Source organism: Cygnus atratus, chromosome 3, assembly GCF_013377495.2.
Source record: "Cygnus atratus isolate AKBS03 ecotype Queensland, Australia chromosome 3, CAtr_DNAZoo_HiC_assembly, whole genome shotgun sequence".
Lineage (NCBI taxonomy): Eukaryota > Metazoa > Chordata > Aves > Anseriformes > Anatidae > Cygnus > Cygnus atratus.
Genome location: NC_066364.1, coordinates 30,349,889 through 30,363,293, shown reverse-complemented (window position 1 = coordinate 30,363,293; position 13,405 = coordinate 30,349,889). Strand labels below are relative to the sequence as shown.

Below are 13,405 nucleotides of genomic sequence, written 5' to 3'. Positions count from 1 at the left end.
CGCCTTTGCCTCAGTCTTTAGCGGCAATACCGGTTGTTCTCTGGATACCCAGTGCCCTGAGATGGCGGAAGGGGATGGGGAGCAGGATGTGGCCTTCGCTATTCATGAGGAAATGGTTGGCGACCTGCTACAGCACTTGGATGTACGCAAGTCGATGGGGCCGGATGGGATGCACCCGAGGATACTGAAAGAACTGGCGGAGGAGCTGGCCGAGCCGCTTTCCATCATTTATCGGCAGTCCTGGCTATCGGGGGAGGTCCCAGTTGACTGGCGGCTAGCCAATGTGACGCCCATCTATAAGAAGGGCCGGAGGGCAGACCCGGGGAACTATAGGCCTGTCAGTTTGACCTCAGTGCCAGGAAAGCTCATGGAGCAGATTATCTTGAGGGTCATCACGCGGCACTTACAGGGCAAGCAGGCGATCAGGCCCAGTCAGCATGGGTTTATGAAAGGCAGGTCCTGCTTGACGAACCTGATCTCCTTCTATGACAAAGTGACGCGCTTGGTGGATGAGGGAAGGGCTGTGGATGTGGTTTACCTTGACCTCAGTAAGGCTTTTGACACCGTTCCCCACAACATTCTCCTCAAGAAACTGGCTGCTCGGGGCTTGGACTGGTGTACGCTTCGCTGGGTTAGAAACTGGCTGGATAGCCGGGCCCAGAGAGTTGTGGTGAATGGAGTCAAATCTGGTTGGAGGCTGGTCACAAGTGGTGTCCCCCAGGGCTCGGTACTGGGGCCGGTCCTCTTTAATATCTTTATCGATGATCTGGATGAGGGCGTCCAGTGCACCCTCAGTAAGTTTGCAGATGACACCAAGCTAAGTGCGTGTGTCGATCTGCTCGAGGGAAGGAAGGCTCTGCAGGAGGATCTGGATAGGCTGGACCGATGGGCTGAGGTCAACTGTATGAAGTTCAACAAGGCCAAGTGCCGGGTCCTGCACCTGGGGCACAACAACCCCAAGCAGAGCTACAGGCTGGGAGATGAGTGGTTGGAAAGCTGCCTGGCCGAGAAGGACCTGGGAGTATTGGTTGATAGTCGGCTGAATATGAGCCAGCAGTGTGCTCAGGTGGCCAAGAAGGCCAACAGCATCCTGGCCTGTATAAGAAGCAGTGTGGCCAGCAGGTCTAGGGAAGTGATTGTCCCCCTGTACTCGGCTCTGGTGAGGCCGCACCTCGAGTACTGTGTTCAGTTTTGGGCCCCTCGCTACAAGAAGGACATGGACGTGCTCGAGCGAGTCCAGAGAAGGGCGACCAAGCTGGTGAGGGGTCTGGAGAACAAGTCTTACGAGGAGCGCCTGAGGGAGCTGGGGTTGTTCAGCCTGGAGAAGAGGAGGCTCAGGGGCGACCTTATCGCTCTCTACAGTTACCTTAAAGGAGGCTGTAGTGAGGTGGGGGTTGGTCTGTTCTCCCACGTGCCTGGTGACAGGACGAGGGGGAATGGGCTAAAGTTGCGACAGGGGAGTTTTAGGTTGGATGTTAGGAAGTACTTCTTTACCGAAAGGGTTATTAAGCATTGGAACGGGCTGCCCAGGGAGGTGGTGGAGTCACCATCCCTGGAGGTCTTTAAAAGACGTTTAGATGTAGAGCTTAGCGCTATGGTTTAGTGGAGTACTTAGTGTTAGGTCGGAGGTTGGACTCGATGATCTTGAGGTCTCTTCCAACCTAGAAATCTGTGTCTGTGTCTGTGTCTGTATCCTTGTGGGTCCCTTCTGATTCCAGATACCCTATAATTCTATAGTTCATCTGTATGGCTCTGTTACATCTATGCTGAATGTTATGGTTAATCATAAATTTACATTTAAGCCTAGAACTGCCGATCTTGCATAATAAAAACATCTTAGATTAACCCCCAACAGCTGGCCATACTTGAAATTCAGCACTACATGAAGTGTTAAGATGCAAGGTATCAATGTCTACTGTCCCTTTCTTGCTGTGTATAGAATTTATCCATGTACCAAAAGTTGTAAATGGGGTAAATCCAGCAAGGGTGATTCTGCAATTTCTCTGCCCATCATTTCTAGTCTTCTGCAAACCTTTATTCCCCTCTCTTTCACTTGTGATTAGAGCAAGGTGGGAAGGAGAGAGAAGCTTCCCCCCTAAAGAACTCTGAAGAACTCAATGTGGACAACTGCAGGGTTATAATAGATGGTAAAGGGTGGATTTCATGTCATAAATTGGGTGGACATGACCTTCAGATTAGACCCTAGGGATAGCTGTGTGCTATATCACTCAGTGAATGTTGTTTCTGAAAGGTGTGACTGACTGCTTTATTCTGCTTGGGTGAGCAAGACAGCCAGATTGGGGCTGACATTTCATAGAATCATAGAATGGTTTAGGTTGGAAGGGACCTTAAAGGTCCAGCCCCCCTGTCACTAGTGCAAGTTGATCTATCCAACATGGCCTTAAACACTTCCAGGGATGGGGCATCCACAGCTTCTCTAGGCAAGCTGTTCCAGTGCCTCACCACCCTCTGAGTAAAGAACTTTTTCCTAATATCTAACTTCAATCTACAGTTCTTTAAAGCCATTACATCCTGTTCTATCACTACACTCCCTGACAAAAAGTCCCTCGACAGCTTTCTTGCAGGCCCCCATTAAGCACTGGAAAATCACTATAAGATCTCCCTTCTCTTGTCTGGGCTGAGCAACACCAACTCCTTCAGCCTGTCTTCATAGGAGAGGTGCTCCATCCCCTTGATCATCTTTGCAGCTCTCCTCTGGACTCGTTCCAATCCTTCCATGCCCTTCTTGTGCTTGGGGCCCCAGAGCTGAACACAGAGCTCCACGTGGGGTCTTACAAGAGCAGAGCAGAGGAGAGAATCACCTCCCTTGACCTGCTGGCCATGCTTCTTTTAATGAAGCCCAGGATGCAGTTGGGTTTCTGGGCTGCAAGCACACGTTGCCAGCTCATGTCAAGCTTCTCGTTGACCAGGTCCTTCTCATCAGAGCTGCTCTCAATCCATTCTCCGCCCAGCCTGTATTTGTGCTTGGGATTGCTCCAGCCCAGATGCAGGACTTGGCCTTGTACTTGGCCTTCTTGAACCTCATGAGGTACACACAGGCTCACCTCTCAAGCCTGTCAAGGTCCCTCTGGATGGCATCTCTTCCCACCAGTGTGTCGACCACTCCACACAACTTGCTGAGGGTGCACTCAATTTCACTGTCCATGTCAACGACAGAGGTGTTACACAGCACCGGTCCCAATAATGACCCTTGAGGAGCACCACTCGTTACTGATCTCTACCTGGACATTGAGCCGTTGACTGTGACTCTTTGAGTGTGACCATCCAGCCAATTCCTTACCCACCCAGTGGTCCATCCATCAAATCCATGTCTCTCCAACTCTCTGACAAGTATATTGTGGGGGACAGTGTCAAATGCCTTGCACAAGTCCAGGTAGGTAATATAAGTTGCTTTTCCCCTATCCACCAATGTTGTAACCCCATCATAGAAGGCCACCAGATTTGTCAGGTGCAATCTGCCCTTAGTGAAGCCCTGTTGACTGTCATCAATCACCTTATTTTTCACGTGCCTTATCATAGATTCCAGGAATTTATACACTATGTGTTTATTTCTGGCATAAATACAGCTTAATGTTTCCAATGTGTATGTTTTTTTTTTTCTGTTCTTTTTGCATTCTGTGTAAAGAATGCACAGACACAATGTTACAAAACCGAAGAAGAATTGTAAGCCAGTTGACTGATCTCAATTATAGTGTCTATCCGGAATATTTTTTTACTCTTAAGTGTCTGAATATTAGTTGTATTTTTACTAAGTAGTTCTATGCTTGAAATACTGAAAGCAAGCCACAGTTTTCTGGATTCACAGTGTACCGCCACATATCAGTATTACCCCTGCCTGAATATATCGTATATACTGGCTGACTACACAACACAGGTTGAAAGATCTCCTACAATTAGATTCAAGCACAGAACGCCATTGATCACCCAACTGAATGTATCATTTGAAATTAAATTATCATGAACTTTTTTTTTTCCTCCCAGGAAAGAGGAATTTGATGACTACAGGCTATGAAGATGATTAGAAGACTGGAGAAACTGTCGTACGAGGACAAAAGAACTGTCATACGAGGCTGAAAGAACTGGGCCTATTTAGGTTGGGAAAGAAAAGACTGAGGGGAGACCTTGTCAATGTGTATAAATATCTGAGGGAAGGGTGTCAAGAGGATGGAGCCCGTCTCTTTTCAGTTGTGCCCAGTGAGAGGACGAGAGGCAATGGGCACAAACTGAAGTACAGGAGGTTCCGGCCGAATATGAGGGGACACTTTACTGAGAGAGTGACAGAGTACTGGAACAGGCTGCCCAGAGAGGTTTTGGAGTCTCCTTCTCTGGAGGTATTTAAAACCCACCTGGATGCCATCCCGCACAATGTGCTCTAGGTGATCCTGCTTGGAAGGGGGCTTGGACTAGATGATCTTCAGAGGTCCCTTCCAACCTCAGCCATTCTGTGATTCTGTGACTTGCTAAAAGTTTCAGGAAGCCCCAGAGAAATGACTCTTGGACTTCATGATCAGGTAGTTTGTACACACAGGATTTATGTATTGTAATAAACATGACCTGTCTATGTAGACACACTGCCCTTTGCAGTTTTAATGGCTATAAGGCAGGGGTAACTACAGGCCTTGCAAAGCATATAATGGCATACTCTTAAGCACATTATGTCCTTTCTGGGTGTTCCTCTTGGGTTTCGCTGTGAAGGGGATTAAAGGAGAAGAAAATATATTTCCTTGGCTAAAATTCTGCTCACTCATAGTGGAAAAAGTCCAGAATGATATTGCTTCCCTACTGACAGATCATTGAAACGCTGCAGTGACAAACTTATGCCAAACATTGTTTATGTCCCAAGGTCTTATGAATAGTAGATAACAAGCTGATACCAGACACCTGAAAAACACTAGGTGGTAGCAACTCTGGATAGCAATTATTACAAAACCAGAGAAATTTTGAAGGAAGCTAGTAGTTAGACTTGCTATTTCAAAACCACATAATGGGGAAGAAAAACAGAAAGTACAGTCAGAAGGATCAGGGAAGTAATCAGGAATGAAGCTTTAGTGGAATAAAATAATATCTGAGAAAGAAACACAGGTGATGGCATGTTGCACTGTAACCTTTTCTCTGTAGCCCCTGCTGAAAGTTCTCCCCCCGCGGCTGCACTTTTAGATCTAATCCCCCACGGCTGCACTTTTAGATCTAATCTGGGTCAGTCAGGAACTGCCGGGCTGGGATTGAAACCTCAGGGCTGTCAGCATTGATGGGACAGGAGGAAGGTGGGAGCTCCGCACCCCAGAAGATGGCTCCCAGGAACTGCAGCCACCAACTCTTCCCTCCTAACTGACGCCCACTCAGACGGTGAAGGCTCTTCAGGTGCTGCAACCAGAGTGTGGGCACACCAGTGCTTAACTTCATAGCTCACCAAATAGTAGCTGTTTCTCATGTGCATTGGCCAATAAATAATTACTTTATACTTACGACGTGCCCATATCTGCTTGCAGAATCTTTTTGTGCCAGGCTGAAGATGCCAAAACTGACTATAAAATATTTTGTAGAGGATAAGAAGTGATTTTATGCAGGGAAGCCAATATACATATTTAAGAAAGTTGTAGCACAATAGGAAAGGAACATGATCTTGGAAGAAGTGATTTATATTTGTAGAATTAAAAAGAAAGCAAGAAAGTGAAAGGACGGAAGGAAGGAAGGAAGGAAGGAAGGAAGGAAGGAAGGAAGGAAGGAAGAAAAAGAAAGAAAGAAAGAAAAAGAAAGAGAAAGAGAGAAAGAAAGAAAGAAAGAAAGAAAGAAAGAAAGAAAGAAAGAAAGAAAGAAAGAAAGAAAGAAAGAAAAAGAAATGTGGAAAAAAAAAAAGGAAAGGAAAAGGAATTTAATCAAGCAGGAACTACAGTAAGTGTCCCTGGCATGGATGAAGAATCCTTTTCTGCAGCCATACATCTAGAAAAGCTCTTATGCTCAGAGATATCTGACAATAAATCATGTCAAGCAGAAGAAAACACCAACTGAAAAAAAAAATCATTAATGTTTTTAATTAGGTTGTCTTGAATTCTTATCTGCATTCTGAAAGCAAAAGGCTTTTTCAGTAAAACTCATGGCCAGCTTCTGTAGCAAGGAAACTGGCTGTGCTCTAACTGAATTGGGCCCTAAATTCGTTGCTTGGCAAGAGCAGGGAAATGTTTTGCTCTGGTGTCTGACTATTGGCAGTGGTGCTTGTTAATCACACGACCCATTACAATGCACCACACAAGGAGGAATCTCAAAAACATCTTATTGCTGAGTTAAAGGGTATAAAGTGCAGTCTTTTTTGCTAACCAGATTTGTTGTGTTTAATGGTAGGGGTGCTCGTCCATGGTTACTCATGAATGGTGATGAGGGACTATAACTGAGAACCCTCAGTGTGAGAAGGGGAAGACCTTAGAGCTCATGTTTTAAAGCAATATTTAGGCTAGCAAAACACTGAGCAATAAGATGAAGACAATAGCATGGAAAACAAAGGCTAAAAATGTTTAATTACTTTACCCTGATCACTCTGCTCCTTTCCAAGTTGGCAAGCAGGAACTGCAAATTGCCAAACATGTTTTTTTTTTAAAATCTTTTATTCATTGGCAAAGCTGTGTGTTGCATCAGATCTCATAAATGTGCTTTACATTTTTATTAGGTTTTCCATCCTCCATATACTTATGTGTGCATGCACACATACAGAACTGACTCTTGCATGCAGGGACAGCTTTTGCTTTGGGTTTTGTGGTGGTACATCCCCTGCCATATTTTGTAACTCTAAGTAAAATCTTTGAATTGTGCTAGCACTGCAATCAGTACAGCAGCAGCAGCAGTGCTAGCACCAAGCCCAGCACCACAGCACACTGGCAGAAGTACTCTGCACTCATGCAGTAACCCTTTGAGGAAAGGAACCTTCCCTCCTAACCCTCCATCCCGCAAGCTAAAAAGCATAGGAAACACCCAGATGTGCAGTATTTTTGTGAGCATGTTGTATGTTCCCAACATGCTCACAAAATTGTAGCAGAGAATGTGAATACTAATAATGCTGAAATACTGACAATAACAAATAAATGGGGAAATAGCTCAGTCTCACAAAAAACTCAAAATCTGGTAGTTTAATCTGAGCTCTGGCACAGTAGTGCCCAACTCCTTTGTGGGTGGGAGATGGGAATCATTGTAACTCTCTACACTTTCATTTACATTTTCCATTTATTGTGATTTTTTTCCGGTACAAACAACCCAACCAGCAAGTAACACTTTTTATATATATATACATATACATATATATATATATATATGTAAGGATTCTAATGAGTGTAACTGATTTAAATCACTTTTAAATGTGTGATATCACAAAAAGTGATATTTGAATCACTTTTCTGACTTGGCACAGATGGGTGTAAGTTCATCATTTTACAGTTTCAGCTAAATTACCAGAAGTATTTGTGTACGCCAGCTAACCAACTATCAGTTGCTTGACTCCCAGGGTGTGCACTTCCACACAGCATAGCATTTTCCAAAGGTGACAGTAATTCTTTGTATGACTGTTGTAAATGAAATGTGACTTCATCATCACTATGTACTAGCTGATCAGCTGAGAAAGCAAAAAGAGTTACAGAACTGCAAAAAGACCATAACTTAAAAACAATGTACTTAGGAAGATGGTTCATGTAGTTAAGAATATTTTTATCTTAATTTTAAAAAGCCAATTATTTATTAACAACATTTGGCTCAAAGTATAATTCTGAAAAATTCATCCTTCCAAATTTTAAATATTTACCAACTTCAAATCAACCAACTTCAAACAACAAATGCATCTTAGTGAAAAAAGCCCAGATTTGTTTTGCAGGCACATTCTTTTCCTCTCAGATAAGAAAGGATATTGGACATGTAGCTATGAATCTGATTCTAGTTTGAATTTCTGTTTAAAATATGCATATATATGTATATACACATGAATGTACATGGATGCATGTATATAAAATCTATCTCTAATTTTGACAGTAATTTTTTATCCTAATTTTTAAAACAGCTCATTTGCATATTCTAACAAATGACCAACATATATGGCAATCAATTCACTTCTGTATCCAATTTATTTTTCAAATATTTGATGTGCTCAGTCCTTGTTATCTTAAAGACCACATTTCTCTTCATTACCAGTCAGACCGACTATGCTCTACAGGAGCACTGTTGCTGACAAAGTCCTGGAAGAATGCATTCCCATGCACTCCATATCATATTAACTTCTCTAAGACTATTTTTTCTTAGCTGTTTATCGCTCACGTTTTGGTCAGATTCTGACTCTTCCTTTTCTGGTAATCTTTGGACAGTGAAGTACAGTGAAGATAAGTATTCGATGGTAGCATTTGTCATTAGCAGCTGCAATTAAATAGGGGAATGAGTGATGAAGAATAGAAAATAAAATATTCAGATATCTGTAAAGCTTAATTTTATTTTATTATTTATTTATTTATGTAGTTATTTTTTTTTGTACAACACGGAGTTTCCTCGATATAAAGGAAAATAATTTGTTATACATAGATTAAAAGCACAATTAACCTTTTACAGATTTTGAAAGAGATTAATTTTGATGTAAGAAAACATATTTCCTTGTCTTGTCATGTATTCTGGTGTATAACATAAGGAACACATGGAACTCCTATCAAAACTGAGATACGAATAAATCCTAATTCTAAAGTAAACAGGTCAAAAACCAGGGAATTTTGAAACAGCACATAGTGTCAAAGAAGAAATATCTTTTTACAAAATCTTGAATTTTTCCTGTATTATATCTTAGTGAAAAAAAATAAAGCAAATTTAATATGGACACAGTATTGAGACATAGTAAACCAAGTTTTCGTTGCTCCTTCTACCAATTTTAATACATTTTTTATTTGGTAGTTTGGCATCTGAGGTGCCTTAGGGTCCTTCAAGATGATGTTTAATGTTTCTTCTATGAGAAAGATTTATTTGAGACCCTGCCTGAATTTTGAATTTTAAATAGCTCCTAGTTGATAGAGGCTTAAGTGCAATTCAGCACCTGACAAGGCCCACTCACCTGTTGGGTTCATTCTTCCCAGTCTGGTCATCTGTTTTAGGCTGCCATTAATTCTATCTGGAGTCATGAGATGATGGAGAATATCTATTTAATTAGGACTTCTCCAATTCATAAATGTTTAAGATAATTTTAAAAGGTTAAAGCAAGATGCATGGTTTTTAGACAGTTTAAGACAGATAGCATTAATTTAAATTTTCTGACTATTTCTTGTGTGATTAGGAAAGACAGTAGCATTACTAGTTATAATACATTATGAGTAAATTTCTAAATTAAACCCAAACATAATAATTTTCTACAATGCAAGGAGTTTTCTTTCAAAATATTATTTTGGAGAATTTTTCATCATAATATCTGTTTGCCTCCCCTTTTGTGTTCTGGTAAAAATAATACTATTTCCCAAAAGAATAGTCTTCCATAAGCTAGAAATTTTATTTTTTATTTGAACCTGGAATACTACTTCTGCTGTAGTACCTAAGTCACTGACACTGTCAAAAGAGGTGAGATACCTTCTAAATGCTGTTGTTGCTGTGATTACTCCTGAGGCACATAAGAAATGGCAAAGTACTCAGTCTATTATCACATGGAAAAAAATAAGGATTTAAAAATTAAGAAAAAACATAATTTTGATTCTGAGCAATTTGTTCTGCATTATAGTAGTCAACTATTGACCTTAGACATAGAAAATTATAAATTCTGAGAGCTCTGACATATTTTTGCTATTTCTTACAGGTTCCATTTAAGAGGTTATTGCCCCAGCTCTCTGCTAAACACTGGTAGTATACCTGTTTCTCACTGCTGCAGTTCATAACCTGGTATGTGTATGCAAGCAATCACTGATTGCAATTACTATGCTTGTCTGAGAACTGTGTAGCCACCTAATAGACATGTTGCCTATTCTGTGTCCCTGCAGTACGGGAACAAAAATAGTATTGTAACCTCAAAGAAAACCTCACAATAAATATAAAGCTAACAGGTCAACCCCCTGGCAGACATCTCACTGGGGAAAAACAAAATAAAGCAAGACAAAGCAACAACCAACAACTAAAAACAAAACAACCCAAGCCACACAAAAGCAATAAAGCAGCATGCAACTTTTTTTTTTTTTTTTTTTTTTTTAACAGAGAGATCACATAAATTAGCTTTATATTGTAGACTAACAAAGCAGATGGTAATAAATGCCAGATTGTCTTTAGAGACCTGGTGAGAAAGGTCATTCCCTAGTTCGAAAAATTTAAACCTGTAAATCATACAATTTTCTCATGCTTCTTGATAACTATTAAGAAATTGGGAGTTTAGAATTGATGGATAACTTGGCAAATTCTAAAGGACTGGGATTACTCTTTCTGGAAAAGTTTTTTTTTTTTATAAGAACTCTTAATTCATAGAATATTTTGAAACTCGTATGCTTCAATCTCACTTAGAGTATAGGATTTTATTTTTTTAATAATTCTGTGAAAAAGAAAGATTAATTTGGGGTGGACTTGTTGAAAGCTACATATATGAAATTCTCATTACTGTGTTAATAATCAGGATCTGTGTTCAGCTATTACCATTATGGGAACCACGTAAGCTCTTAAAGTCTGTGCCCACAGGTCTTCATGTCTACCAGTATCACAGTTTACAGCCTATCTGCATAAGCACCCTTTTCAAGTAATAATGGTAAAGTAAAGCCTGAATGATCTGCCATTTTGGAGCTTTATGCAATAACATTTTATTCATTAAAACCAAGAAGAATAAAGAGGTAACTTTATGAAAGATATATGTCAGAAGACAGATACAGGAAGCTTGGAAAGCTGGTTAGGGCTTAATAAGAATAAAACCTCTATCTTACATTTAATTATAGTTATTGTCTGTTTTAAAATAATTTCAGTTGAATAAAAGGACAAAACTACATTATTCACCTTTGGGTTTTAGAAGGGTCTGTTGTGGTGGTTATTAATTATGGTTAGTATAATAAACATGCCTGGAAGAAGCACCTCAAATAAATGATCAGACAAACTGAAAAAAAATTGACCTGTTTAAATGTCAAGAAATCGCACATTTAATTAGGGAGCTTGTTATTTCTCACAAGGAAGTTCATCAGATGACAGCATTCATATTTTAATTAGGAGAGAATACCTTTGCACTCCTCCTCAGGCAGAGTACGAAATTTGTCATGCAAGCTGATTTCCTTTGTGAAGTATTCTGCTTTGACAGTAGGCCCAGACTCTCCAAGGTAAAACTACACTGAAATTGATAGCATAGATACCTGAATAACCTTGAGAACCTTGAACATTTTCTTTGACAGAAAAATGCATAGAAGACCATCAAAGGGTGTCTTCTAGTTGAGGGGAGCTTTACTGACGATTTAACAGGGTCATAATTGTGCCCATAAACCTAATTGGACTTCAGGTCTGTATATTTTGATGGTTGGACTAGATGATCTTGGAGGTATTTTCAAACCTTAATGATTCTATAATTCTTATACACTTCTGATGTTTTATTTTTACTATTTCAACTAGCTAGCTATTCCAAATCAGAAAACTAATTCAGCACCCATTTATGGACACTTTTTTTTTTTTTTTTTTTTTTTGCCTGTTACTCCAGTAGAATTAAATAGCTACATACCTCCCTCATCTGCACTGCAACATCTGCTCATTCTTTTTCTTTAGTCTCTCTGGCTTGTCTTCTCAATTCACTTCAGAACTGTGTGCCTGTGCTCTTCTATTCAAGTAGCTAGCAAGCTTTGTGGCCATTTATTTCATGACACTCTTTAATGGGTTTTACTGTGAAGACTAGAGACTCCCGCTCTAGTAGAGATCTCTAGAGTAGAGACTCCCGCTCTACTCTGCGCTGGTGCGGCCTCACCTCGAGTACTGTGTGCAGTTCTGGGCACCACAGTACAAAAAGGACGTGAAACTGTTGGAGAGTGTCCAGAGGAGGGCGACGAAGATGGTCGTTCAAATCATCAATAAAGATATTAAGGAGGATAGGTCCCAACACTGACCACTGGGGAACACCACTGGTGGCCAGTCGCCAGCTGGATTTCACTCCATTCACCACCACTCTCTGGGCCTGGCTGTCCAGGCAGTTTTTAACCCAGCAAAGAGCGTACCTGTCCAAGCCATGGGCCGCCAGCATCTTCAGGAGAATAAAGTGGGAGACTGCTATGCTACATCCTTTCTTTCACTCTTCTCAGCTACTGAAGACTACAGTCCTTGTTATCTGACTGGCAATTTTCCTGTATGTTTTTTTGCTATGATTCATTTTCCCAGATTTTTTTTTTTTTAATCCAGGATCAGCTGGTACATGATGTGCATAAAGAACCCTTGCAGCAAGAAGGGGAAGCCAAAGACCTGCTTCTTTCTCCTGTCACCAAGAGGCCCTCATGCCAGAGGAGAGTAGGGTGCCTTCTCTGTGGCCTCTGTCTGCTCCAGGAACCTTCCACTTTCCCAGGGTCAAAGGACAAGGAATGCACTGGATAAAGAACACTATTTCTTGTGTTTGGACACCACTCTGACACCGGTGGTGTTATATATTCTGGCATCTAACTGGCAAATGACTAAATTGATAACTAGATATAACCCTCCCCCACACTCCAAGAAGGTAAGGACAAAGCCAGGGTAGTAGGTTGGAAGAATGTCATCATCAATAGTGAAATAGTGAAAGAGAATATATAGGTAGAAAGTAAACAGGGGTATGGAGAATGTTAATAAAAGCTATTAGTAATGCTATGTTAAGATTCTTGTTAAATTATATATTCACTGTATCACATGGATTCTCTTCTACCTTCTTGTTCTGCAAAATGTGGCATTAAATACTCACCTCTGTTAAGACCCTAAGTAACTTGGAAGTGTCATGGTCATCATGAAATGGAACTTTAGGTTTTAGTTTACTTGGAGTTTTAAATCTTTATTCATTCCATTTGAGTCCCACAGAATGGTAGAAATCCAAACAGACTGTAGGCTTTGAGTCTTATTTAAATATTTCATAGATAAGGAGGGAATTTATATAGGATATAATAGCAATTCTACAATTATGTTTTTGCCCTTTTTTCTGTATTATTTTTGAGGTCTCTTTTATAAATAAATAATCTGAAGTGTTTTTTTTTGTTTTTTGTTTTGTTTTGGTTTGGTTTTTTTTTGTTGTTTTTTTTTTGTTTTTTAATCTGCTTTGATCAGCCCTGTTGCTCCTCCAATGCTTATTTTGGCAGGATTAGTTGAAATTTGGTTATTTACCTGTTGAATATGTCAGCAACTCTGTAGATAGACCTTCAAAGAGGAATGCTGAGTGAAAACCATTCCATATATCATTAAGGAGGTAGGAAGGCAGAGAACAACT

General features: G+C 40.5%; 1 long non-coding RNA gene across 1 annotated transcript in view; it reads left to right on the top strand.

Annotated features, from left to right (window-relative positions):
• Positions 1 to 13,069, top strand: part of LOC118246163 (uncharacterized) — a 65,522-nt gene extending 52,453 nt beyond the window's left edge. Inside the window, exons 2-4 of the long non-coding RNA XR_004778091.2 lie at positions 4,003 to 4,532; positions 9,815 to 9,897; positions 12,361 to 13,069. This is a non-coding gene — a long non-coding RNA (uncharacterized LOC118246163). The remainder of the gene's footprint in view (positions 1 to 4,002; positions 4,533 to 9,814; positions 9,898 to 12,360) is intronic.
• The last annotated feature ends 336 nt before the right edge of the window (positions 13,070 to 13,405 follow it).